The sequence below is a fragment of the Coregonus clupeaformis genome, chromosome 1 (assembly GCF_020615455.1).
Source record: "Coregonus clupeaformis isolate EN_2021a chromosome 1, ASM2061545v1, whole genome shotgun sequence".
Taxonomy (NCBI): domain Eukaryota; kingdom Metazoa; phylum Chordata; class Actinopteri; order Salmoniformes; family Salmonidae; genus Coregonus; species Coregonus clupeaformis.
The window spans coordinates 96087575-96115000 of record NC_059192.1 but is presented as its reverse complement, the minus strand read 5'-3'; the positions used below and the strand labels follow the sequence as shown (position 1 = coordinate 96115000).

Here is a 27426-nt window from a genome sequence, read left to right as displayed (position 1 = left end):
GCAGTGGTGGACGGGCCCCCGCTGGATGCCTCTGGTATGTTGTGAATTCTTAACATTAATTTAATAACATGTGGAATAGGTGATTTCATATTGATGCAAGGTGCTATAGATGGATTTATCTCACCCTGAAATAATATTTTCCAGATTTTAAGGTTTTATGTTCTGGGAAGGACTCTGAAACGATATGCCTCCGCATCACCACCTTCTTGGCAGTATTTGAGTTGGATTAATTCTCAGTGGAACATGATCGTCTGGAAGGCTCTCTGATGGCTGTGCTGTGCCTTTTGACCTACATTGCCATGCAGGTGAGGAAAATACTATGTTTTAGTGTGGAGTTTTTTTTTGTCTGGTTATTTACAAACGCCTTTACTTCATTCAGCCTCTCGTCTCAGAGAGGCTGAATCATGATTGAAGAACATAGAATCAGTCTCCCCTCTGGGGTTTTACAATGTTGCCGTTGGTCTAGTTCTTATCATTGACCTTTATTACGACATGAGGGCTGGTATTATCACTTAGGAGAGATGGTGCCGACGGAGAAGGCAACATCTTATGAGTTCTAGCCCAACTTTGCTATATAGTGACGTGTATCGTGTTTATCTTTACTTTTTTGTACAGAAAGTTAATAGTATTATCACATATGACCACCAAGCACTTCTGGACATCAGATCGACACTTACTAACCTCGATTTCCACTTCAAATACGACTCAGCTGTTCCTGTTCATACCCTATTCCTATCTTCCATGTGCTACGCGGGAGATGAGGCGGAGTCCTGGTAAAATTGAGACGAAGAGAAAACCGAATGGCTCGCCCCTCCATTCTATTGGCAAATGTCCAGTCACTCGAGAATAAGATGGATGAGCTTCGTTCGAGAGTCTCCTATCAGAGAGACTTGAAAAGTTGCAATATATTATGTCTTACTGAAACGTGGCTGGATGATGATGCTATGCACGTAGTACTCGGTGGATTCTCCACGCAGCGGCAGGATCGTACTGCGGCTTCGGGGAAGTCGAAAGGCGGTGGAGTGTGTTTTTTCATAAATAACAACTGGTGTGCTGCTTCAAGTGTGAATAAAATCTTGAGCTTTTGCTCACCTGATATAGAATACCTCATGGTAAGCTGCAGACCCTTTTATCTACCAAGAGAGTTCTCATCCGTATCACAGCTGTCTACATCCCTTCACAAGCCAACACCACTCTGGCACTCAACAAACTGTATCGGGCTATAAACAAACAACTTACCGTTCACCCAGAGGCAGCGTTTCTGGTGGGCAGAGACTTTAACGCGGAGAGTCTTAAAACCCATCCTACCTCCATCCTGACATATCACCATGGCTGGTTGGTTGGGTGGAGAACAGGAACATCCCCCAAGTCATCCAGGAGCATCCTACTAGCTCCGTTCACCAGGGAAGGGGAAGATCCCTGCAGAGTACCGGCCAGTTGGCTGTGGAGAGCCGACAAGGCGGCGACACTTCCACCAGACCAGAGCGGCGTCCGGCTTCTGGGGTAGAATAAAAAAAAAAAGTAGGCGGGCGTGGATTCCCTGGTAGCTTGTGTAGGTTCGCTACTTGTTTGCTGAGAGTAGCCACTTTGCCCCTGTAGTCTTCCACAAGCAAACAGTTGCTACATTAAAAGTCTGGGCGGTCCACATTGTCCCGGAATAAAGCAAAGTAAACACAGCTCCTGCAGCCTTGAAAATGTTCAATAGCGACCTCCATTTGAGACTGCTGAGCCAGCTAAGCTAGCTGGGTTTCCGTGTCTCTCTCTTTACATGGAATCTGGCAGGATCCCGGGACAGATACTAGCGTTCACAGCAACTGAGCCCAACTGAGCGCTGGATCCAAAATCCAAAATCAAAAGTATATAAAATCACACTGCCACAACTTTACAAAAACAATAAACCGATAAACCGAGGTCTCTCGTTCAGCATTCTGATGCTTGTTGTATGTGGCAGGGCTTGCAGACAATAACGAATTACAATGGGAAACTCAGCCATGAGTTGCTCAGCGATGCCGAATTCCCAAATGAGCTAAATGCTTTTTATTCTCACTTCAAGGAATATACCACTGTGCCTTGCGTGAAAACCCCCTGTTTTTCCGGATGACCCTGTGATCTCGCTCATCATGGCCAATGTGAGCTAAACCTTTAAACAGGTTAACAATCACAAGGCCGGAACAGACGGAATACCAGAGCGCGTTCTCAAACATTTTCATTCTCTCCTTGTCCCAGTCTGTAATCCCAACATGTTTCAAGCTGACCACCATTGTCCCTGTTCCCAAGAGCTCCAAGGTAACCTGCCTAAATGACTACCGCCCTGTAGCACTCACATCTGTAATTATGAAGTGCTTTGAAAGGCTGGTCATGACACACATCAACACCATCATCCTAAACACACTAGACCCACTCCAATTCGCATACCACCCCAACAGATCCACAGATGACACAATCTCAACTGCACTTCACACTGCCCTCTCCCACCTGGACAAGAGGGGAAATAACTGTGTTAGAATAGACTACAGCTCAGTTTAACACCATAGTCCCCTCCAAGCTCAGGGACCTTGGGACTGAACCCCTCACTCTGCAAGTAGATCCTGGATTTCCTGACGGGCCGACCCCTGGTAGTGAGGGTAGGCAACAACACCTCCGCCACACTGACCCTCAACATGGGGGCCCCTCAGGGGTGTGTGCTTAGTCCCCACCTTTACTCCCTGTTCACCCACGACTGTGTGGCAATGCATGACTCCAACACCATCATCAAGTTTGCTGACGACACAACGATGGTAGGCCTGATCACCGATGCCGATGAGTCAGCCTACAGGGAGGTCAGAGATTTAGCAGTGTGTTACCAGGGCAACAACCTCTCCCTCAATGTCAGTAAGACCAAGGAGCTGATCGTGGACTACAGGAGAAAGAGGGGAGAGCACGCCCCCATCCACATCAACAGGACTGTTGTGGAGCGGGTTGAGAGCTTTAAGTTCCTTGGCATCCACATAACTAAGGACTTAACATGGTCCACACACACCTGCACAGTCGTGAAGAGGGCACGGCAGTGCCTCTTCCCCCTCCGGAGTCTGAAAAAATGTGGCATGGTCCCTCAGATCCTCAAGAAGTCCTACAGCTGCACCATTGAGAGCATCTTGACTGGCTGCATCACTGCTTGGTATGGCAAATGCACCGCCCTTGACCGCATGGCGCTACAGAGGGTGGTGCGGGCAGCCCAGTACTTCACTGGGGCCGAGCTCCCTGCCATCCAGGACATCTATATCAGGCAGTGTCAGAGGAAGGCCCGAAAAATTGCTTAAGACTCCAACCACCCAAGCCATAGCCTGTTTACTCTGCTACTGTCCTGCAATCGGTACCGGAGCATCGGCTCTCGGACCAACAGGCTCCTAGACAGCTTCTACCCCCAAGCCATAAGTCTGCTAAATAGCCAGACTGCTAAATAGACAATTAATGGTACCTCCTCTATCTTGCACTGACTCTACGCACACTCACTAGACTTTATATACACAGTATTTGCACACTCATACACACATTACACACACATTTTTACACACATCATTTGCTGCTGCTACTCTGTTCTTTATTTTACTCTTATTATTATCTATCCTGATACCTAGTCACTTTACCCTGCCTTCATGTACATATCTACCTCAAATACCTTATTTTTATCTATCCTGATGCCTAGTCACTTTACCCTGCCTTCATGTACATATCTACCTCAAATACCTTATTATTATCTATCCTGATGCCTAGTCACTTTACCCTGCCTTCATGTACATATCTACCTCAAATACCTCGTACCTCTACACATTGATCTGGTACTGGTACTCCCTGCATATAGCTCCACATTGATCTGGTACTGGTACTCCATGTACAGTGAGGGAAAAAAGTATTTGATCCCCTGCTGATTTTGTACGTTTGCCCACTGACAAAGACATGATCAGTCTATAATTTTAATGGTAGGTATCACGTTCGTCGAATGACGGGTCAGACCAAGGCGCAGCGTGATATACGTACATGTTTATGAAATTATACACACAACGACAAAACAACAAACGAAACGTGAAGTCCAAGGTAGCACACACAACATACCTTATACGGAACAAGATCCCACAACCCACTAGTGCCAGTAGGCTGCCTAAGTATGAACCCCAATCAGAGACAACGAGCGACAGCTGCCTCTGATTGGGAACCACACCGGCCAACATAGATATATACATACTAGAATAACACCCATTGAAAACGCACAACAAAGAATATACACACCCTGACTCAACATTTAAGCGTTCCCTGAGTCAGGGCGGTACCCCCCCCCCAAAGGTGCGGACTCCGACCGCACAACATAAACATAACAGGGTAGGGGCCGGGTGGGCATTCCACCTCGGAGGCGGATCCGGCTCGGGGCGTGACGACCTCTCACTCTCCGCCTCCCTGTTGCGCCCCTGGTCTGGTCTGGACCTCGGCGCGCTGCTTCCCCTCTCCTTCCTCCCACGATACGCCAGGCCCTGTCTGGACCCTGGTGTGGGAGACCCCGAACCTGGAGAGGGGCTGACGTCTGGACTGGAGCCGCTGACCGGAGCTGGACTAGGCACCGGTGGAGCGGACTGCTCTGGCTCCGGAGTGGAGTCGCTGACCGGAGCTGGACTGGACCCCGGTGGAGCGGACTGCTCTGGCTCCGGAGTGGTGCAGCTGACCGGAGCTGGATCAGGCACCGGTGGAGCGGACTGCTCTGGCTCCGGAGTGGAGCAGCTGACCGGAGCTGGATCAGGCACCGGTGGAGCGGACTGCTCTGGCTCCGGAGTAGAACAGCTGACCGGAACTGGATCAGGCACCGGTGGAGCGGACTGCTCTGACTCCGGAGTGGACCAGCTGACCGGAACCGGACCAGGCACCGGTGGAACGGGCACGGGCCGTGCCGGACTGGACAAACGCACCATTGGTCTGGTGCGAGGAGCAGGCACGGGCCGGACCGGACTAGGAACACGCACCACTGGCTTGGTGCGAGGGGCAGGAACGGGCCGGGCCGGACTGGCGACGCGCACCACTGGCTTGGTGCGAGGAGAAGGAACAGGCCGGGCCGGGCTGGTGACGCGCACCACTGGCTTGGTGCGAGGAGCAGGAACACTGGTCTGTGCACGCGCACTGGCGATACAGTTCGTAGAACTGGCGCAGGATATGCGGGACCAATGAGGCGTACTGGAGACCAGGAGCGTTGAGCCGGCACACCCCGTCCTGGCTTGATGCCCATCTTCGCACGGCACGTGCGTGGTGCAAGCACAGGACGTACAGGACTGTGCCGGCGCACTGGCAACACAGTACGTAGCTCCGCATAACACGGAGCTTGCCCAGTCATACGCCTCTTCGCATGAGTACGGGGAGTTGGCTCTGCTCTAACCCTAGGCTCCGCCAACCACCCCGTGTGCCCCCCAATTTTTTTTTCTTGGGGCTGCTTCTCGGGCTTCCTCCTCGACCGGCCTCCTCCGTGTTGCCGTTGCTCCTCTCCTGCCTGGGCATCTACCTTAGCCCATGGTCCTCTCCCCGCAAATATCTCTTCCCATGACCACAAATCGGCCACCGCCTGGGCACGCTGCTTGGTCCTCGTTTGGTGGGATCTTCTGTCACGTTCGTTTAATGACGGGACAGACCAAGGCGCAGCGTGATATACGTACATGTTTATTAACGTAATAAACACTCGACAAAACAAGAAACGAAACGTGAAGTCCAAGGTCGCACACACAACATACCTTATGCGGAACAAGATCCCACAACCCACTAGTGCCAATAGGCTGCCTAAGTATGATCCCCAATCAGAGACAACGAGCGACAGCTGCCTCTGATTGGGAACCACACCGGCCAACATAGATATATACATACTAGAATAACACCCATTGAAAACGCACAACAAAGAATATACACACCCTGACTCAACATTTAAGCGTCCCCTGAGTCAGGGCATGACAGTAGGTTTATTTGAACAATGAGAGACAGAATAACAACAACAGAAATCCAGAAAAACGCATGTCAAAAATGTTATAAATTGATTTGCAATTTAATGAGGGAAATAAGTATTTGACCCCTCTGCAAAACATGACTTAGTACTTGGTGGCAAAACCCTTGTTGGCAATCACAGAGGTCAGACGTTTCTTGTAGTTGGCCACCAGGTTTGCACACATCTCAGGAGGGATTTTGTCTCACTCCTCTTTGCAGATCTTTTCCAAGTCATTAAAGTTTCGAGGCTGACGTTTGGCAACTCGAACCTTCAGCTCCCTCCACAGATTTTCTATGGGATTAAGGTCTGGAGACTGGCTAGGCCACTCCAGGACCTTAATGTGCTTCTTCTTGAGCCACTCCTTTGTTGCCTTGGCCGTGTGTTTTGGGTCATTGTCATGCTGGAATACCCATCCACAACCCATTTTCAATGCCCTGGCTGAGGGAAGGAGGTTCTCACCCAAGATTTGACGGTACATGGCCCCGTCCATCGTCCCTTTGATGCGGTGAAGTTGTCCTGTCCCCTTAGCAGAAAAACACCCCCAAAGCATAATGTTTCCACCTCCAAGTTTGACGGTGGGGATGGTGTTCTTGGGGTCATAGGCAGCATTCCTCCTCCTCCAAACACGGCGAGTTGAGTTGATGCCAAAGAGCTCAATTTTGGTCTCATCTGACCACAACACTTTCACCCAGTTCTCCTCTGAATCATTCAGATGTTCAAACTTCAGACGGGCCTGTATATGTGCTTTCTTGAGCAGGGGGACCTTGCGGGCGCTGCAGGATGTCAGGTCCTTCACGGCGTAGTGTGTTACCAATTGTTTTCTTGGTGACTATGGTCCCAGCTGCCTTGAGATCATTGACAAGATCCTCCTGTGTAGTTCTGGGCTGATTCCTCACCGTTCTCATGATCATTGCAACTCCACAAGGTGAGATCTTGCATGGAGCCCCAGGCCGAGGGAGATTGACAGTTATTTTGTGTTTCTTCCATTTGCGAATAATCACACCAACTGTTGTCACCTTCTCACCAAGCTGCTTGGCGATGGTCTTGTAGCCCATTCCAGCCTTGTGTAGGTCTACAATCTTGTCCCTGATATCCTTGGAGAGCTCTTTGGTCTTGGCCATGGTGGAGAGTTTGGAATCTGATCTATAAAAGACACCTGGGAGCCAGAAATCTTTCTGATTGACAGGGGGTCAAATACTTATTTCCCTCATTAAAATGCAAATCAATTTATAAAATGTTTGACATGCGTTTTTCTGGATTTTTTTGTTGTCATTATTCTGTCTCTCACTGTTCAAATAAACCTACCATTAAAATTATAGACTGATCATTTCTTTGTCAGTGGGCAAACATACAAAATCAGCAGGGGATCAAATACTTTTTTCCCTCACTGTATATAGCTTCATTCTTGTGTATTTTATTTTATTCCTCTTATGATACTATATTGATTTGAGGTAATTTACCCCCGATGCTCTGACTGAAACTCTGTAGTGCTTTTACTCTGTGGTTCTCAATGAAGCTACAGTATGTATAGTTAAGTATGTGGACACCCCTTCAAATTAGTGGATTCGGCAATTTCAGCCACACCCATTGCTGACAGGTGTATAACATCGAGCACACAGCCATGCAATCTCCATAGACAAACATTGGCCTTACTGAAGAGCTCAGTGACTTTCAACGTGGCACCGTCATAGGATGCCACCTTTCCAACAAGTCAGTTCGTCAAATTTCTGCCCTGCTAGAGCTGCCCCGGTCAACTGTAAGTGCTGTTATTATGAAGTGGAAACGTCTAGGAGCAACAACGGCTCAGCAGCGAGGTTAGGCCACACAAGCTCACAGAACGGGACCGCTAAGTGCTGAAGCACGCAGTGCATAAAAACCGTCTGTCCTCTGCTGCACTTAGGTGCTCTATGCATAATTATGTTTTCTCAGTGATTTCTCATTATTGGATGTTTGTTTTTCATACGATACCTTGTTTCCATTACCCTCAGACTAGAATACTTCTCATGCTTTAGGTGGGCCACCTCTCCTTAGAAGACATGGATGCATATCTCAGCCAAGCTATCTGCGTCAGTACATATCCTACACAATGGTGAGTGAGATAACTAATGTCCTCTGACTCTCTCTGACATAAACCCTTTATAAGGTGTTTATAAAAGCTTTATAAAGGGGTTATATCATATTTGGGAAAGTGTCAGATATAAAGACCTGTTACTTACATAGTTGTACATTTGCTTATAAATTATTTGTGTAGCATCTATGTAGCCCTATTAAGTGCTTATGAAGAGTTCATTAAGCTTTTAAAGTTGCTGTTTGTTTTAAAGTGGGAAGATAGTTGGAAAGCTTTTCGGAAGGCATAGAAGTCTTTCCAGTATATGCACTGCATCTTTATACTACTCATCCAAGTTTCTAATTTTCCACACTCTTGCATCATATGAGGGTAACCTGCCAATTAGGTTGGAGAGTGTATAGAGTATAGCCCATGATCATATGGCTCCTATCGAGTCATTGAGATGTTTGCAAATAAACAACCACTTAAAATAATGGCCTGACAAAGGCCTCAGAGTGTGTGTTGAAGGTCAGATGGAGGATGATTGGCTGATAGCAAAAGGTAGGGTGACACTGATTTATTTTGTGACTGGAGCCCCACTCTAGTGTGAATGCCTGTCCCGACACCAGCTGGCATTATTCTCTCTCTTGAATGAGAACTGTGTGGACACATTCAAACACATTCATCCCTAACCACACCCAGGACAACAACAAGAGAACGGGGCTGGGAGAATAGTCAAGAAGCCATTTTTCCACAATATAGTAAGTCCCACAGAATTAACTTTTTCTCAATATGCAAGAAGATGCAGCAGCAGAAACTGCTGAGGGGGGATACTTTTGGGGCGCTTTGCAACATTCCTGCCCAAACTGCTCTAATTGTGGTCTGAACCTGAGTGTGATGCTCTGGCGACGGACTCCAAGCTGTCCCCGACACTGACCACAGCGGCTATTTGCAGCTCCCCACCCTAATTTAAACCCTACTACGCCTGCTATTTCTGCCCCAGCCACCCAGAGCGGCCGGCGGTTTTCCCGGGTTGATAGCGACTCTCTACGTTCGAGATAATGGATGAAAGCAACGACAAATTAGAGCCTTGTGGGAGACATCCAGGAAGCCACTTCCTGATTTACGGTGCCTCCATAGCATCCTCCCAGGGTCCACCCTAAAGCTTGCGTCAGTCAGTTTCTCTGGTCTTGTCAAATCACTGCTTGTTTTTGTTGTGTTGTTGTTTGTTTTAGGGTGGTGGGGGGGTAGATCAGCTTTAATATTGCAGATAGATTGTGGCTTCTATCAATGTAATTGTCTGCATCGTTTCCAATCCCCCATACATATTTCTTGTAAATAAATACAGTACAAGTCAAAAGTTTGGACACACCTCCTCATTCCAGGGTTTTTCTTTCTTTCTTTTTTACTATTTTCTACATTGTAGAATAATAGTGAAGACAACAAAACTATGAAATAACACATATAGAATCATGTAGTAACCAAAATAGTGTTAAACAAATCAAAATATATTTTATAATTGAGATTCTTCAAAATAGCCACCCTTTGCCTTGATGACAGCTTTGCACACTTGGCATTCTCTCAACCAGCTTCATGAGGTAGTCACCTGGAATGCATTTCAATTAACAGGTGTGCCTTGTTAAAGGTTATTTTGTGGAATTTCTTTCCTTCTTAATGCGTTTGAGCCAATCAGTTGTGTTGTGACAAGGTAGGGGTGGTATACAGAATATAGCCCTATTCGGTAAAAGACCAAGTCCATATTATGGCAAGAACAGCTCAAATAAGCAAAGAGAAATGACAGTCCATCATTACTTTAAGACATGAAGGTCAGTCAATACTAACAATTTCAAGAACTTTGAAAGTTTCTTCAAGTGCATTCGCAAAAACCATCAAGCGCTATTATGAAACTGGCTCTCATGAGGACCGCCACAGGAAAGGAAGGCCCAGAGTTACCTCTGCTGCAGAGGATAAGTTCATTAGAGTTAACTGCGCCTCAGATTGCATCCCAAATAAATGCTTCACAGAGTTCAAGTAACAAACACATCTCAAAATCAACTGTTCAGAGGAGACTGTGTGAATCAGGCCTTCATGGTCGAATTGCTGCAAAGAAACCACTACTAAATGCCAAGAGTGTGCAAAGCTGTCATCAAGGCAAAGGGTGGCTACTTTGAAGAATCTAAAATCTAAAACATATTTTGATTTGTTTAAGACTTTGTTTGGTTACTAAGTGTTATTTCATAGTTTTGATGTCTTCACTATTATTCTACAATGTAGAAAATAGAAAAAATAAAGAAATACGCTTGAATGAGTAGGTGTGTACAAACTATTGACTGGTACTGTATATATACTATTTTATATATTTTCCTTTATTATTTTCCCTTAACCCTACCACCCCTCCCCTAATTGGAGTAAACTAATGGACAACAACAATTAGGCTTCCACTTCCAGCTAATACAGTGCCTTCGGAAAGTATTCAGACTCCTTGACTTTTTCCACATTTTGTTACATTACAGCCTTATTCTAAAATGGATTAAATTGCTTTTTTTCCTCATCAATCTTCACACAATACCCCATAATGACAAAGCAAAAACAGTTAAAAATAATAATAATTTATAAAGCATAAAAAACAGAAATATTACATTTACATAAGTATTCAGACCCTTTACTCAGTACTTTGTTGAAGCACCTTTTGCAGCAATTACAGCCTCAAGTCTTCTTGGGTATGACGCTACAAGCTTGGCACACCTGTATTTGGGGAGTTTCTCCCATTCTTCTCTGCAGATCCTCTCAAGCTCTGTCAGGTTGGATGGGGAGCTTTGCTGCACAGCTATTTTCAGGTCTCTCCAGAGATGTTTGATCAGGTTTTAATCCGGGCTCTGGCTGGGCCACTCAAGGACATTCAGAGACTTGTCCCGAAGCCACTCCTGCGTTGTCTTGGCTGTGTGCTTTCACCCCAGTCTGAGGTCCTGAGAGCTCTGGAGCAGGTTTTCATCAAGGATCTCTCTGTACTTTGCTCCGTTCATCTTTGCCTCGATTCTGACTAGTCTCCCACTTCTGACTAGTCTCCCCACAGCATGATTCTGCAGCCACCATGCTTCACCGTAGGGATGGCGCCAAGTTTTCTCCAGACATGATGCTTGTTCAATCTTGGTTTCATCAGACCAGAGAATCTTGTTTCTCATGGTCTAAGAGTCTTTAGGTGCCTTTTGGCAATCTCCAAGCGGACTGTCATGTGCCTTTTACTGAGGAGCCAGCGCATGTCCACTCTACCATAAAGGCCTGATTGATGGAGTGCTGCAGAGATGGTTGTCCTTCTGGAAGGTTCTCCCATCTCCACAGATGAACTCTAGAGCTCTGTCAGAGTGACCATCGGGTTCTTGGTCACCTCCCTGACCAAGGCCCTTCTCCCCCGATTGCTTAGTTTGGCCAGGCGGCCAGCTCTAGGAAGATTCTTGGTGGTTCCAAACTTCTTCCATTTAAGAATGATGTAGGCCTTTTTGTTCTTGGGGTCCTTCAATGCTGCAGACATTTTTTGGTACCCTTTCCCTGATCTGTGCCTCGACACAATCCTGTCTCGGCGCTCTATGGACAATTCCTTCGACCTCATGGCTTGGTTTTTGCTCTGACATGCACTGTCAACTGTGGGACCTTATATAGACAGGTGTGTGCCTTTCCAAATCATGTCCAATCAATTGAATTTACCACAGGTGGACTCCAATCAAGTTGTAGAAATATCTCAAGGATGATCAATGGAAACAGGATGCACCTGAGCTCAATTTCGAGTCTCATAGCAAAGGGTCTAAATACTTATGTTGATAAGGTTTTTCTGTTATTAGTATTTAATACATTTTCAAACATTCTAAAAACCTGTTTTCACTTTGTTATTATGGGGTATTGTGTGTAGATTGCTGAGGATTTTTATTTTATTTAATCCAACTTTTGAGTAAGGCTGTAAGGTAACAAAATGTGGAAAAAGTCAATGGGTCTGAATACTTTCCGAAGGCACTGTACATACTATATACATTTTATGGACACAGTATATTTTACCTTAGTTATCTTTTTTTTCGTCCTATCCTTCAGCTACCCTCAACCCCTCCCATCTATCTCTGAAGACCATGCAGTTTTTATATATTTTTCAACTGTGCTGTGATGTTTCACAAAAGTTCTGAACCTTTCTATTCTCATAGTTTCTACAGATTGTAAATTAAAGATTACAATTTTTGCTAAGAGTATTATTATATTATTGATCGATTGACTATGACTTTTCAAATCACCCAGCAGTGCTCTTTGCAGAGTTAGCTCCAGGTAAATGTTGCAATTCTTCAGCCATTCCTGAACCTGCGAACAAAAACAGGCTACATATGGACAGTATCAAAACAAATGATCTAATGATTCTGTCTCTTCACAGCAAAATCTGCAGAGCTAGAATGGTTGTATCCACCATATATATACAGTGGCTTGCGAAAGTATTCACCCCCCTTGGCATTTTTCCTATTTTGTTGCCTTACAACCTGGAATTAAAATGGATTTTTGGGGGGGTTGTATCATTTGATTTACACAACATGCCTACCACTTTGAAGATGCAAAATATTTTTTATTGTGCAACAAACAAGAAATAAGACAAAAAAACAGAAAACCTGAGCCTGCATAACTATTCACCCCCCCAAATTCAATACTTTGTAGAGCCACCTTTTGAAGCAATTACAGCTGCAAGTCTCTTGGGGTATGTCTCTATAAGCTTGGCACATCTAGCCACTGGGATTTTTGCCCATTCTTCAAGGCAAAACTGCTCCAGCTCCTTCAAGTTGGATGGGTTCCGCTGGTGTACAGCAATCTTTAAGTCATACCACAGATTCTCAATTGGATTGAGGTCTGGGCTTAGACTAGGCCATTTCAAGACATTTAAATGTTTCCCCTTAAACCACTCGAGTGTTGCTTTAGCAGTATGCTTAGGGTCATTGTCCTGCTGGAAGGTGAACCTCCGTCCCAGTCTCAAATCTCTGGAACACTGAAACAGGTTTCCCTCAAGAATTTCCCTCTATTTAGCGCCATCCATCATTCCTTAAATTCTGACCAAACGTGTTTGCTTATTTTTTTCATTAAGCAATGGCTTTTTTCTGGCCACTCTTTCGTAAAGCCCAGCTCTGTGGAGTGTATGGCTTAATGTGGTCCTATGGACAGATACTCCAATTTCCGCTGTGGAGCTTTGCAGCACCTTCAGGGTTATCTTTGGTCTCTTTGTTGCCTCTCTGATTAATGCCCTCCTTGCTTGGTGTGTGAGTTTCGGTGGGCGGCACTCTCTTGGCAGGTTTGTTGTGGTGATATATTCTTTCCATTTTTTTATAATGGATTTAATGGTGCTCCGTGGAATGTTCAAAGTTTCTGATATTTTTTTATAACCCAACCCTGATCTGTACTTCTCCACAACTTTGTCCCTGACCTGTTTGGAGAGCTCCTTGGTCTTCATGGTGCCACTTGCTTGGTGGTGCTCCTTGCTTAGTGGTGTTGCAGACTCTGGGGGCTTTCAGAACAGGTGTATATACAGTGGGGAGAACAAGTATTTGATACACTGCCGATTTTGCAGGTTTTCCTACTTACAAAGCATGTAGAGATCTGTAATGTTTATCATAGGTACACTTCAACTGTGAGAGACTGAATCTAAAAAAAATCCAGAAAATCACATTGTATGATTTTTAAGTAATTAATTTGTATTTTATTGCATGACATAAGTATTTGATCACCTACCAACCAGTAAGAATTCCGGCTCTCACAGACCTGTTAGTTTTTCTTTAAGAAGCCCTACTGTTCTCCACTCATTACCTGTATTAACTGCACCTGTTTGAACTCGTTACCTGTATAAAAGACACCTGTCCACACACTCAATCAAACAGACTCCAACCTCTCCACAATGGCCAAGACCAGAGAGCTGTGTAAGGACATCAGGGATAAAATTGTAGACCTGCACAAGGCTGGGATGGGCTACAGGACAATAGGCAAGCAGCTTGGTGAGAAGGCAACAACTGTTGGCGCAATTATTAGAAAATGGAAGAAGTTCAAGATGACGGTCAATCACCCTCGGTCTGGGGCTCCATGCAAGATCTCACCTCGTGGGGCATCAATGATCATGAGGAAGGTGAGGGATCAGACCAGAACTACACGGCAGGACCTGGTCAATGACCTGAAGAGAGCTGGGACCACAGTCTCAAAGAAAACCATTAGTAACACACTACGCCGTCACGGATTAAAATCCTGCAGCACACGCAAGGTCCCCCTGCTCAAGCCAGCGCATGTCCAGGAACATCTGAAGTTTTCCAATGACCATCTGGATGATCCAGAGGAGGAATGGGAGAAGGTCATGTGGTCTGATGAGACAAAAATAGAGCTTTTTGGTCTAAACTCCACTCGCTGTGTTTGGAGGAAGAAGAAGGATGAGTACAACCCCAAGAACACCATCCCAACCGTGAAGCATGGAGGTGGGAACATCATTCTTTGGGGATGCTTTTCTGCAAAGGGGACAGGACGACTGCACCGTATTGAGGGGGAGGATGGATGGGGCCATGTATCGCAAGATCTTGGCCAACAACCTCCTTCCCTCAGTAAGAGCATTGAAGATGGGTCGTGGCTGGGTCTTCCAGCATGACAACGACCCGAAACACACAGCCAGGGCAACTAAGGAGTGGCTCCGTAAGAAGCATTTCAAGGTCCTGGAGTGGCCTAGCCAGTCTCCAGACCTGAACCCAATAGAAAATCTTTGGAGGGAGCTGAAAGTCCGTATTGCCCAGCGACAGCCCCGAAACCTGAAGGATCTGGAGAAGGTCTGTATGGAGGAGTGGGCCAAAATCCCTGCTGCAGTGTGTGCAAACCTGGTCAAGACCTACAGGAAACATATGATCTCTGTAATTGCAAACAAAGGTTTGTGTACCAAATATTAAGTTCTGCTTTTCTGATGTATCAAATACTTATGTCATTTAATAAAATGCAAATTAATTACTTTAAAATCATTCAATGTGATTATCTGGATTTTTGTTTTAGATTCCGTCTCTCACAGTTGAAGTGTACCTATGATAAAAAAAATTACAGACCTCTACATGCTTTATAAGTAGGAAAACCTGCAAAATCAGCAGTGTATCAAATACTTGTTCTCCCCACTGTATATATATATGATAGATCATGTGACACTTAGATTGCACACAGGTGGACTATTTAACTAATTATGTGACTTCTGAAGGTAATTGGTTGCACCAGATCCTATTTAGGGGCTTCATAGCAAAGGCGGTGAATACATATACACGCACCACTTTTCCGTTATTTATTTTGTATAATTTTTTGACCATTACATGAAATCCAAATAAAAATCAATTTAAATTACAGGTTGTAATGCAACAAAACAGGAAAAACGCCAAGGGGGATGAATACTTTTGCAAGGCACTGTAACATTCTATTGGTTGCAAGAATTTTGTATAATAATTTAAATTGAAAAAGTCTAAGTTTTGAATCCAGCATCGGTTTGTATATCAATTCATAAACCATGTGCCATGGAATCGGGACATTGAAAATCTCATATTTTTTTGTTTATATTTTTGTTTGCTGCATGTGTGACATAACTCCACCAGTCGTATTTATGATATAATTTACAAAGATTATACCTTTTTATTTTTTATTTTATTTTATTAGTATATTTCAGTTTAACCATAATATTTGTGGATTAAACTGAAATTGCAACCAACTTGCTATGGCTTATTAAAAAAAGTATTTAATTTTCTAATGACCGATAGTGAGAGGTTGTAATCTGAATAAAGGGAAAAAGGCCATTCTTGAACACAGGGTGAGCCATTCTTACTAATCTACTAGAGAACCAGATTGGATTTAAGTATAGCTTTTGTATGACTTTAGCCTTTAGTGAGAGGTCCAAGGCTTTAATATTTTATAATTTCTGCCCTCTGAATTCATAGTCATTATATAAATATGCCTATAATAATTTTGTCTGGCTTGCCGTTCCAAATAAAATGTAAAATTTCTTGCTCATATAATTACTGTAGGTAAACTGGGATTTGATAACATTTTTAATCAGGGTGATTTTTCCACAAATAGACAGGCATTTTCCTTTCCATGGTAGCAAGATCTTATCTATTTTTGCTAACTTTCTATTAAAAAGTATTGTAATGAGATAATTTATTTCTGTCGGGATATGAATACCGAGTATTTCCACTTCAACGTCAGACCATTTTATTGGTAAACTACACGGTAATGTAAAATGTATTTTTAGTGATCCAATATGTAATACAGTACACTTATCATAATTTGGTTGTAATCCAGAGAGGTTTGAAAAATTATCTAGATCCTTTATGAGGCTGTGGAGGGATCCAAATTGTGGATTTAAAAGAAAGCATGAATCATCACTGTACAATGTCACCTTTGTTTTTAAGCCCTGGATTTCTATCCCCTTGATATTATTGTTGGATCTGATTTTAATAGCTAACATTTCGATGGACATAGTAAATAGATATGCTGATAGTGGACAACCTTGTTTTACTCCACTTGACAGTTTAATACTTTCTGAGAAGTAGCCATTATTTACTATTTTATACCTAGGGTAACTATACATAATTTTAACCCATTGTAAAAATTATCCAAAATTGAAATTTATAATTTACATTTATATATTTCTATATTTTTCGAAGTCAGCTATGTATACCAGGCCTAGTTTCCCAGATTTTTCATAGTGTTCTATTGTTTCCAGCACTTGTCTTATATTATCTCCAATGTATAGTCCATGTAAAAAACCTGTCTGATTAGGATGAATAATATCCGACAATACCTTTTTAATTCTATGCGCAATGCATTTTACTTGAATTTTTGCATCACACTTTTTTTAATGGACTGGATCTTTATATTTACCACCTGGGTCCTGTTTCAGTAATAGTGAAATCAGATCTTCTTGTTCAGTATCTGATAATCTACAATTTATATAGGAGTGGTTAAAACATGCTAATAACGGTCCTCTGAGTAGATAAACAAAGGTTTGATATACCTTAACTGGTATGCCGTCCAGCCCTGGAGTTTTCCCTGACTTAAAGGCTTTAATTGCATCAATAAGTTCTTCCTCTGTACAGCTGTTAATGTTACATTATTAATAGAAACAGAATCCTTACAATTAACTTTGGTAAGTGGAGATGGAGGAGACTGAAACGAAAACATATGCTTAAGTTACTTTGCTTCCTCTTTCAAAATATTGTTTGGTGAATCATAGTAGCATTTCTATGTTGAAGATTGAACAATTATTTGGTGCATTTTTCCCCATATTCCATCCAGTTCACTTTATTTTTATAATATATTTCACTTGATCTTTCTTGAATAAGTTCCTCTTTTAGTTTTTCCTCTAACTTATTCTGTGCCTCTATGGTACAGTTTTTATTGCTATTTATCTGTACTGTTAGTCCCTCTATTTCCTTTGTTAATATGAACTATTTTGACCTAAATTGCTTTTGTTTTAAAGATGAGTATTCAATTGCATGGCGTCTAAAGGCACATTTAAAAGTGTCCCATACAATAAGGGGATCTATGTTATGTAGGAAAAAGTCTGATATAAATAATTCTGTCCTAGTTAAAAACAATAGGCTTTGATTACATTTCCAATATCCTCGCCCATGTAGAAATTCTATAAGAGTAATGTATATGCCAATTATATTATGGTCGGACCGCATTCTGTCCCCTAACAAACTTTTCAAACTTTTGGTGCCAGCGAGAATGACATAAGAAAGTAGTCAAGACTACTAGCTTGATTGAGCCTTCGCCATGTATATCTCACTAGGTCAAGATATTTAAGCCTCCATATATCCACTAGTTCCAATATATCTATGATATTCGTGATTTCCTTAAGTGCATGAGGGTGATAGTTTGTAGTGTGATTTCCTTTACGGTCCATTAAGGTATTTAAAGCCGTATTATAATCTCCCACCATAATAATAGAGTCTTGTATTGCTTGTAGGCTTGATAAATTATGATATATATTTTAAAGGAAGCGTGGATCATCACTATTTGGACTGTATAGATTAATGAGCCAAATCTGTTTATGGTCCATATACCTTGCGGATCTGTTTGAAGAATTTGCACATTTGGATATAAAAAATAAATAATAATATCGTCACCCCTTTTGAGTTTCTTTGCCCATGGGAGAAGTATATTTGCCTTCATCTAGAATTGTTGAATGAGTTTCCTGTAAACAATAGATATTATATTCCTTCTCTTTGAGCCATGTAAATATTGTTATTCTTTTCTTATTATCTGCTAAGCCATTACAATTATAACAGGCTATACTTATTTCACCACTTACCATAATAAGATACACGTTTCAATTCTATTTATCATAATATATGTTTGTAAACTTACCATTAAAAAGTACCATGATGATTGAGTGTCCATATAGCTGTACCATGATATTTGCACTGCTACTGAGTAAACCTCTAATTGTTCTCCACTATTCCACCCGCTAAAACTTCCCCCCATCCCAAGTTGGGTTGTCGTCCCAGTGACTGGCAGACCACTCCTGTCCACCTGGATACTAGGGCCTTTGAGCGATTGGGACCCATCCTTTAGAAAGAACACACAGTGCCACCTACAGAACAGAAGCGGATTAACAGCCAAAAGCATTTCCAACGCCCTCACCTCGTATTGTATACAGCTATTAAAAAATATATATACAAAAATCTTGCATATCTTCATTTATTTCCACAATTAACTAATAATATGCATAATAATGTAGGCACTTCATACGAAGGATTGTTACCTATAACCAGGACTGGCATTACAGAAATTACATTTTTTGGCAAGCAATTATTATTTTGGGAAACAATTATTATGATTCATCCTATACTGTCCCTAACATCATTACCCCATAGCAACAGATGTGGGATACATACACACACTCTCCCCACCCTTCCCCCACAAACACCCACAAGCTCAGATGTTCAAAAGCTGTTCCATCCCCGAGCCCAACTCAAGAGAAGACTTCATATGCGAATGCATATACAGTTGTAGCTGTTTGAGAAGGCATGCAAATTTGAGCAAGAATGGGGAGATCTGATTAACCAATGTCAAGTCCTAGCTGATGGAGCTCAGATACATCCCTTTCCCCTGAAACACACAAACGCTGGTCCTCCGTTGTGACCATTTCCCAAGCATCTCTGAGAAGTCAGACCTTTTGATTATTTTGTGCTGCCAGGGCCACAATAATTTGCCCCCTCTCTGATTGTTCGAGTGTGACCCCCTCCCCATGGGTTACTGCAGCTAGTGTTGTCAGCACTGCCACTACCTGGGTGGGGGTACTCCACCAGAATTCCCACCGGCTAGGTACAAGGTCGTCAAGGTTCTCATTAGCAGCTTTGAGAAATTCCTTGTATATTATGCTCACCCACCCGGGGGCTTTGGCTTTGTTGGACCAACCCTGGCAGGCAGGCTCAGACTCTTGAGGGGGCGGTGCTGTTTTAGTGGGTCTCTGACCGCATTTATCTTTCTGTTTTGGCTGCGTATAGGCTACTTGCAGTAGGCCTATAAAACAGATAAGGACTTCTCCTTAGTGTGTGGGTCGCTCAGGTGGGTGTCTAGGGTATAGGGTTGGGGACCGTTCCATCATGATAGGACAATAAATAAATAAAATATATTTGTAATTTTTTAAGAAGTGTATATCCCATATCTGCACAAAATTGAAAACTCTCTCTGTCACAACTCCTGCTCGTAGACACACATGGGTTCTGGCATTTGCAACCATTTTCCTTTTTCACTCACTTAACTCACCACACTTTTCCAATCACAAAAACACCCCCCCATCTTCCATCACAACCACACTCCCCCCACATATACACCCGCACATACCCACATACTGTGCCTTCTATGTCCTCTGTTCATATACACCCTCACATACCCACATTGGATTATGTTACAACACTATCAGTCATTGTTGGATTATGTTACACTACTATCATGTGCAACTCTCCATTCATGCTAGACCTACAGTATTCCAGTTAGGAAAATCAATATGGAGAGGTATCAGTTAGCCTAGCATCCTAACTATGGAGAGGTATCAGTTAGCCTAGCATCCTAACTATGGAGAGGTATCAGATAGCCTAGTATCCTAACTATGGAGAGGTATCAGTTAGCCTAGCATCCTAACTATGGAGAGGTATCAGTTAGCCTAGCATCCTAACTATGGAGAGGTATCAGTTAGCCTAGCATCCTAACTATGGAGAGGTATCAGTTAGCCTAGCATCCTAACTATGGAGACGTATCAGTTAGCCTAGCATCCTAACTATTTGTACATATTACTTCGTGGTCGTCTTTCTCTTATTTTTAAAAGTTATATTTGTTGTGATCATTGAATGGTTTTTGTGTGTTTGTTTATATAACAACTTCAGTAAAATCCAGCTAGTGTAACAGCTAACTTCAGTCAACTCCAGCTAGTGTAACAGCTAACTTCAGTAAAATCCAGCTAGTGTAACAGTTAACTTCAGTAAACTCCAGCTAGTGTAACAGCTAACTTCAGTCAACTCCAGCTAGTGTAACAGCTAACTTCAGTCAACTCCAGCTAGTGTAACCCTAGATCCCAGAATATATGAGGTAATAAGGATTGTTTGTTGTTTGTGTTGGGGAGATTTCTGTTTACTGAGTGCACAGTAGCAGCAGGTGTTGAATGGGTGGGCCGGAGGAGGTTACAGTTTTTCTCAATTGCTAAAACACAAAACCCTATTGTCTGAACCAAATGCTCAGTTGCCTGAACCCACTGATTGAATCAATCACTCTTTTGGCAAAACCATAAGCACTTTTCACCTGTTTAGACATAACTTGCCAACACATTTTCATTGTGATGCACCCGTGCTGCATAATGGTGAGCACAGGTGACAAAAGTCAAACACAATTAGAGCACAGGTGTCACCACTTGAACACAACAACTCAAAATTTATCACACTTGTGGCTAATGATGTGAGGGAACATATACAGTAAGCCAGTTCAGAGAGCACTGGTTTGTGAGGCCCTATAATGGATAGAAATCTGAGAGGAAGAGTTCGTGTGAGAGGTGGTCGAGGTGGTCAGCGAAGACAAAGAACAGTAATATCTGATGAAATCAGAGCTACTGTGATTGACCATGTTCTTGTCCATGGTATGAGCATGAGGGAGGCTGGACAAAGGATACAACCAAACATCAGTAGATTCACTGTGTCCACCATAATCCGAAGATTTAGAGAAGAGAACAGGTAATTACCTTTTTTTGACATTATAGTACAGTATGTAAATGTTGACAGCAATTACTGTATGACATACTATATACTGTACCACAGTATACTGTAAGTAAATATATGTTTCAGTACATCACTGTACCAATGTACTGTAGTATTGTAATGGAGGGTTGGTCTAACTGTTTGTAGGCCTAGTATTCCATGTATATTTTTTGTAACTCCATGTTCTCTTTTTGTAGAATTGAAAGACTGCCACATGGGGGTGGGAGGACAGGTATGTTCTCCCCACACCAAGAGACCCTAATTGTTGATATGGTCCGTGAGAACAATGCCATTAAACTGAGCGAAATTCAGCAGAAGATCATTGAGGACCATTGAAATTCTGAGGGTATCAACAGTGTCAGCCTCTCTACTGTTGATCGTGTCCTCAAGCGCAACAGACTGCGCATGAAACAGCTATACAGAGTGCCCTTTGATCGCAACTCAGACAGAGTCAAAGAGCAAAGATTCCAGTATGTACAGGTTGGCATATATCCAGACACATTCAATGTTGATTACTCTAAGTAGTGATTTACTGTAGTGGCCTAAATCACTTTTTCCGTATCACTTACAAAACTATATCTATTTCTACAGAGGGTTTTTCAACTGGATGCAATGGAAAGACCCCATCAATACATCTACATGGATGAAGCTGGGTTTAATCTCACCAAAAGGAGAAGGAGAGGCCGTAATGTGACTGGCCATCGGGCCATTGTTGGTGTTCCTGGGCAGCGTGGTGGCAATGTCACATTATGTGCTGCCATCAGCAATCATGGGGTTGTCCACCATCATGCCAACCTGGGGCCCTACAACACTCACCAGCTCCTCATGTTCCTCAATCACATGCGAGATGCTTTGTTAGGGCAGCAGGATGAGCATCCCATCTATGTTGTTGTTTGGGACAATGTGAGTTTTCACAGAGCCCTCCAGGTTAGAGAGTGGTACAATATGAACCAAGGTTTTATCAATCTTTGCCTTCCACCGTACTCCCCTTTCCTAAACCCCATTGAGGAATTCTTCTCCTCATGGCGGTGGAAGGTATACAGTGGGGAAAAAAAGTATTTAGTCAGCCACCAATTGTGCAAGTTCTCCCACTTAAAAAGATGAGAGAGGCCTGTAATTTTCCTCATAGGTACACGTCAACTATGACAGACAAAATGAGAAAAAAAAATCCAGAAAATCACATTGTAGGATTTTTAATGAATTTATTTGCAAATTATGGTGGAAAATAAGTATTTGGTCAATAACAAAAGTTTCTCAATACTTTGTTATATACCCTTTGTTGGCAATGACACAGGTCAAACGTTTTCTGTAAGTCTTCACAAGGTTTTCACACACTGTTGCTGGTATTTTGGCCCATTCCTCCATGCAGATCTCCTCTAGAGCAGTGATGTTTTGGGGCTGTCGCTGGGCAACACCGACTTTCAACTCCCTCCAAAGATTTTCTATGGGGTTGAGATCTGGAGGCCACTCCAGGACCTTGAAATGCTTCTTACGAAGCCACTCATTCGTTGCCCGGGCGGTGTGTTTGGGATCATTGTCATGCTGAAAGACCCAGCCACGTTTCATCTTCAATGCCCTTGCTGATGGAAGGAGGTTTTCACTCAAAATCTCACGATACATGGCCCCATTCATTCTTTCATTTACACGGATCAGTCGTCCTGGTCCCTTTGCAGAAAAACAGCCCCAAAGCATGATGTTTCCACCCCCATGCATCACAGTAGGTATGGATGCAACTCAGCATTCTTTGTCCTCCAAACACGACGAGTTGAGTTTTTACCAAAAAGTTATATTTTGGTTTCATCTGACCATATGACATTCTCCCAATCATCTTCTGGATCATCAAAATGCACTCTAGCAAACTTCAGATGGGCCTGGACATGTCCTGGCTTAAGCAGGGGGACACGTCTGCACTGCAGGATTTGAGTCCCTGGCGGCGTAGTGTGTTACTGATGGTAGGCTTTGTTATTTTGGTCCCAGCTCTCTGCAGGTCATTCACTAGGTCCCCCCGTGTGGTTCTGGGATTTTTGCTCACCGTTCTTGTGATCATTTTGACCCCACGGGGTGAGATCTTGCGTGGCGCCCCAGATCGAGGGAGATTATCAGTGGTCTTGTATGTCTTCCATTTCCTAATAATTGCTCCCACAGTTGATTTATTCAAACCAAGCTGCTTACCTATTGCAGATTCAGTCTTCCCAGCCTGGTGCAGGTCTACAATTTTGTTTCTGGTGTTCTTTGACAGCTCTTTGGTCTTGGCCATAGTGGAGTTTGTAGTGTGACTGTTTGAGGTTGTGGACAGGTGTCTTTTATACTGATAAGAAGTTCAAACAGGTGCCATTAATACAGGTAACGAGTGGAGGACAGAGGAGCCTCTTAAAGAAGAAGTTACAGGTCTGTGAGAGCCAGAAATCTTGCTTGTTTGTAGGTGACCAAATACTTATTTTCCACCATCATTTGCAATTAAATTCATTAAAAATCCTACAATGTGATTTTCTGGATTTTTTTTCCTCAATTTGTCTGTCATAGTTGACGTGTACCTATGATGAAAATTACAGGCCTCTCTCATCTTTTTAAGTGGGAGAACTTGCACAATTGGTGGCTGACTAAATACTTTTTTTCCCCACTGTATGAACGCCAACCTTACACCAGGGTAAATCTTCTGCAAGCCATGGGACTTGTCTGTGGTGACATAGGTGTGGAGGCATGCCAAGCCTGGATACGGCATGCCAGGGTTTTTTTCCCCCGTTGCCTGGCCAGACAAAATGTGGCCTGTGATGTGGATGAAGTCCTGTGGCCTGACCCAGTACGGAGACATGATGCTGTGGCTGAGTAATGCACTTATTTGTATATTTTTGTACTTTATTTTTACATGGGCTTACTGTACACAAGTGGCAAACGCATAAGATTTCTGTTTGTTTTTACAAGTGCTACATGTAAATGCACAAGATTTCTGTTTTGTCTTTTTGTACAAGTGCTAAATGCACCGTTTTTTTTTGTTTTGCAACATGCATTTAGCCTACAGTGAACAATAAACATTTATTTCTCCAGCTTCATGTCCTGAGCATTGTGTTTTCTATTTTTCTACGTAGTGTTTAGTGACTGTTCAGTAGTGTTTTTTATTTTGATTGACTCGGGGCACGATTTGACAACATAGTTCAGTTTTGAGCACAGATTGAACTGTGTTGAGGTGAAAGTTTGGTTTTGCAAGAAGAGTCTGAGGTTTTGTGAATGTAGCTTGACAATTGGGTTTTGTGTTCACAGTTAAGAGAAAAGGAGAGCAGCTTTCAAGAAATGTGTCTTAGCAATCGAGAAAAACTGTATTATGAATGAGTGTGTGTGCAAGTGTGTGTGTGTGTGTGTGTGTGTGTGTGTGTGTGTGTGTGTGTATGTGTGTGTGTGTGTGTGTGTGTGTGTGTGTGTGTGTGTGTGTGTGTGTGTGTGTGAGTGAGTGAGTGAGTGAGTGAGTGAGTGTGTGAGAGAGAGAGAGAGAGAGAGAGAGAGAGAGAGATAGAGAGAGAGAGAGAGAGAGAGCGAGAGAGAGAGAGAGAGAGAGAGAGAGAGAGAGAGAGAGAGAGAGAGAGAGAGAGAGAGAGAGGCCGGGTGGGGTGCCGACAGCCTGCTGCTGGACAGATTAGAGTGTGTGTAGGCTTGTGTCTGCCTCCTACTCCAGGGCTCCACACGCACCTGTTGCCCCACACCATTGTTGCATCCCATCAGGAAGGATACTTTCACATCTGCCTGAAATCTCAGAAAGCCAGGGGAGGGGAGGGCTAGAGAGAGGAGAAGGGGGAGACAGATGGCAGGAGACTCTCCAGGGGCAGCCTGATGCCTTTCTCTCTCTCTCTCTCTCTCTCTCTCTCTCTCTCTCTCTCTCTCTCTCTCTCTCTCTCTCTCTCTCGCTCCCCCCCTCTCTCTCTCTAATCTCTCTCCCCTGCAGTGCTTTCTCATACTGGGGGAATGTCCATTCAGCCTAGGGCTGGGGATCAGGTTATGCCACTGCATTAGGGAGCTGCTGGGAGCCAGCATTCAGCCCTCATCCACACACACACATAAACCCTTTATTCAATGGCAAGGACTACAGATTAGACCATTCCTAGTTCCTACTAGTGTTGTGAGTAGGGTTGTAAAATTCATGGAACTTTCAATAAATTCCCTGGTTTTCCAGAAATCCTGGTTGGAGGGTACCGGATTTCCTGCTTATTCGTTCCTGATTCCGGGAACCCTCCAACCGGGATATCTGGAAACCAGGGAATTTATTGAAAGTTACCGGAATTTTGGAACTCTAGTCATGAGCCACTGGTCATCTAAGCTTGTACAGCAGAATGGGAGTTGTCGTGCTCTTCTGTTTCTCACTGGTAAGATCCTCTGTTGTGTAATGGACGGGGAGACGGTTGTCCAAAACACAGAGGGGTGCCCCCAGGGGTGTCAACTGTCTCAGGCATCTGGTTGGAGGAGATTTTAATGTTTATGCTTTGGTGAAGCTGCTGTGGGGACAGCTGCACCCCTGTACTTAAAGACGTGGGCCTTCCTAAAGTATACCTTCTTCATTGAGGATGGCTCCATGGCTGGAGATTAGCATACTGACTTAGACAAAAACACACCAAATTATGGAAAGGAGGCCTAAATAAGTTTAGAAAATGTTCAAGGAAAACTGTAACTGGTTTGCTAATTGGCCAGTGATCCCACACATAAGCATGTGTTTCCTACTTGAACTGCTAGTTTCAACCAATGAAAAGGACAAGTGTAGCCACACATTGTCAAATTACTACTTGTGCATGCTCCATATTAATATATGGAGCAATAACTTGATAACATCAGATAACATTCATATATTAGCCATTTCTGAGACTCACTTAGATAATTCATTTGAACGTAGGCTCTCCGCACTGCTAAAGCTAACTCTCTCTCCTCTGCTCTTGTCCTTCTAGACCTGTCTGCTGCCTTTGATACTGTGAACCATCAGATCCTCCTCTCCACCCTCTCCGAGTTGGGCATCTCCGGCGCGGCTCACTCTTGGATTGCGTCCTACCTGACCGGTCGCTCCTACCAAGTGGCGTAGCGAGAATCTGTCTCCGCACCACGTGCTCTCACCACTGGTGTCCCCCAGGGCTCAGTTCTAGGCCCTCTCCTATTCTCGCTATACACCAAGTCACTTGGCTCTGTCATATCCTCACATGGCCTCTCCTATCATTGCTACGCAGACGACAGACAAATAATCTTCTCCTTTCCCCCTTCTGATAACCAGGTGGCGAATCACATCTCTGCATGTCTGGCAGACATATCAGTGTGGATGACAGATCACCACCTCAAGCTGAACCTCGGCAAGACGGAGCTGCTCTTCCTCCCGGGGAAGGATAAATGATAAATGATAAAGCAGTAGCAATACAAGAATATAACATATATTGAAGAGACAGAAATGCTTATAGGGGAGGTGTTGCTGTATATATTCAGAGTCATATCCCTGTAATGCTTGAGAAGATCTTATGTCAAGTGTTATTGAAGTGTTGTGGTTGCAAGTTCACTTGTCACATCTAAAGCCTTTTCTTTTGGGGTGTTGCTATAGGCCACCAAGTGTGAACAGTCAGTATTTAAATAATGTGTGAAATGCTTGATAGTGTATGTGATGTAAACAGAGAGGTCTACTTTCTTGGGGACCTGAATATTGACTGGTTTTCATCAAGCTGTCTGCTCAAGAGGAAGCTTCTTACTGTAACCAGTGCCTGTAATCTGGTTCAGGTTATTAATCAACCTACCAGGGTGTTCACAAACACAACAGGAACAAGATAATCCACATGTATCGATCACATTTTTACTAATACTGTAGAACTTAGTTCCAAAACTGTATCTGTACCCATTGGATGCAGTGATCACAATATAGTGGCTATATCCAGGAAAGCCAAAGTTCCAACAGCTGGGCCTAAAATAGTGTATAAGAGATCATACAAAATATTGTGCTGTGACTCATATGTGGATGATGTAACAAATATTTGTTGATCTGATGTGATTAAAAAGGAGCATCCAGATGCTGCACTTGATGAATTTATGAAATTGTTTCTTCCAATTATTGATAAACATGCACCTGTTAGGAAACTGACTGTTACAGTGGCTTGCAAAAGTATTCA

The 27426-nt window shown here is 43.3% G+C and overlaps 1 long non-coding RNA gene across 1 annotated transcript; it reads left to right on the top strand.

The window, feature by feature from the left end:
* On the top strand, positions 1-26272 carry LOC121584616. Its single transcript, XR_006003745.1, has 4 exons — positions 1-34; positions 145-305; positions 8002-8078; positions 26233-26272. It is a non-coding gene; the product is annotated as an uncharacterized LOC121584616 (long non-coding RNA).
* The last annotated feature ends 1154 nt before the right edge of the window (positions 26273-27426 follow it).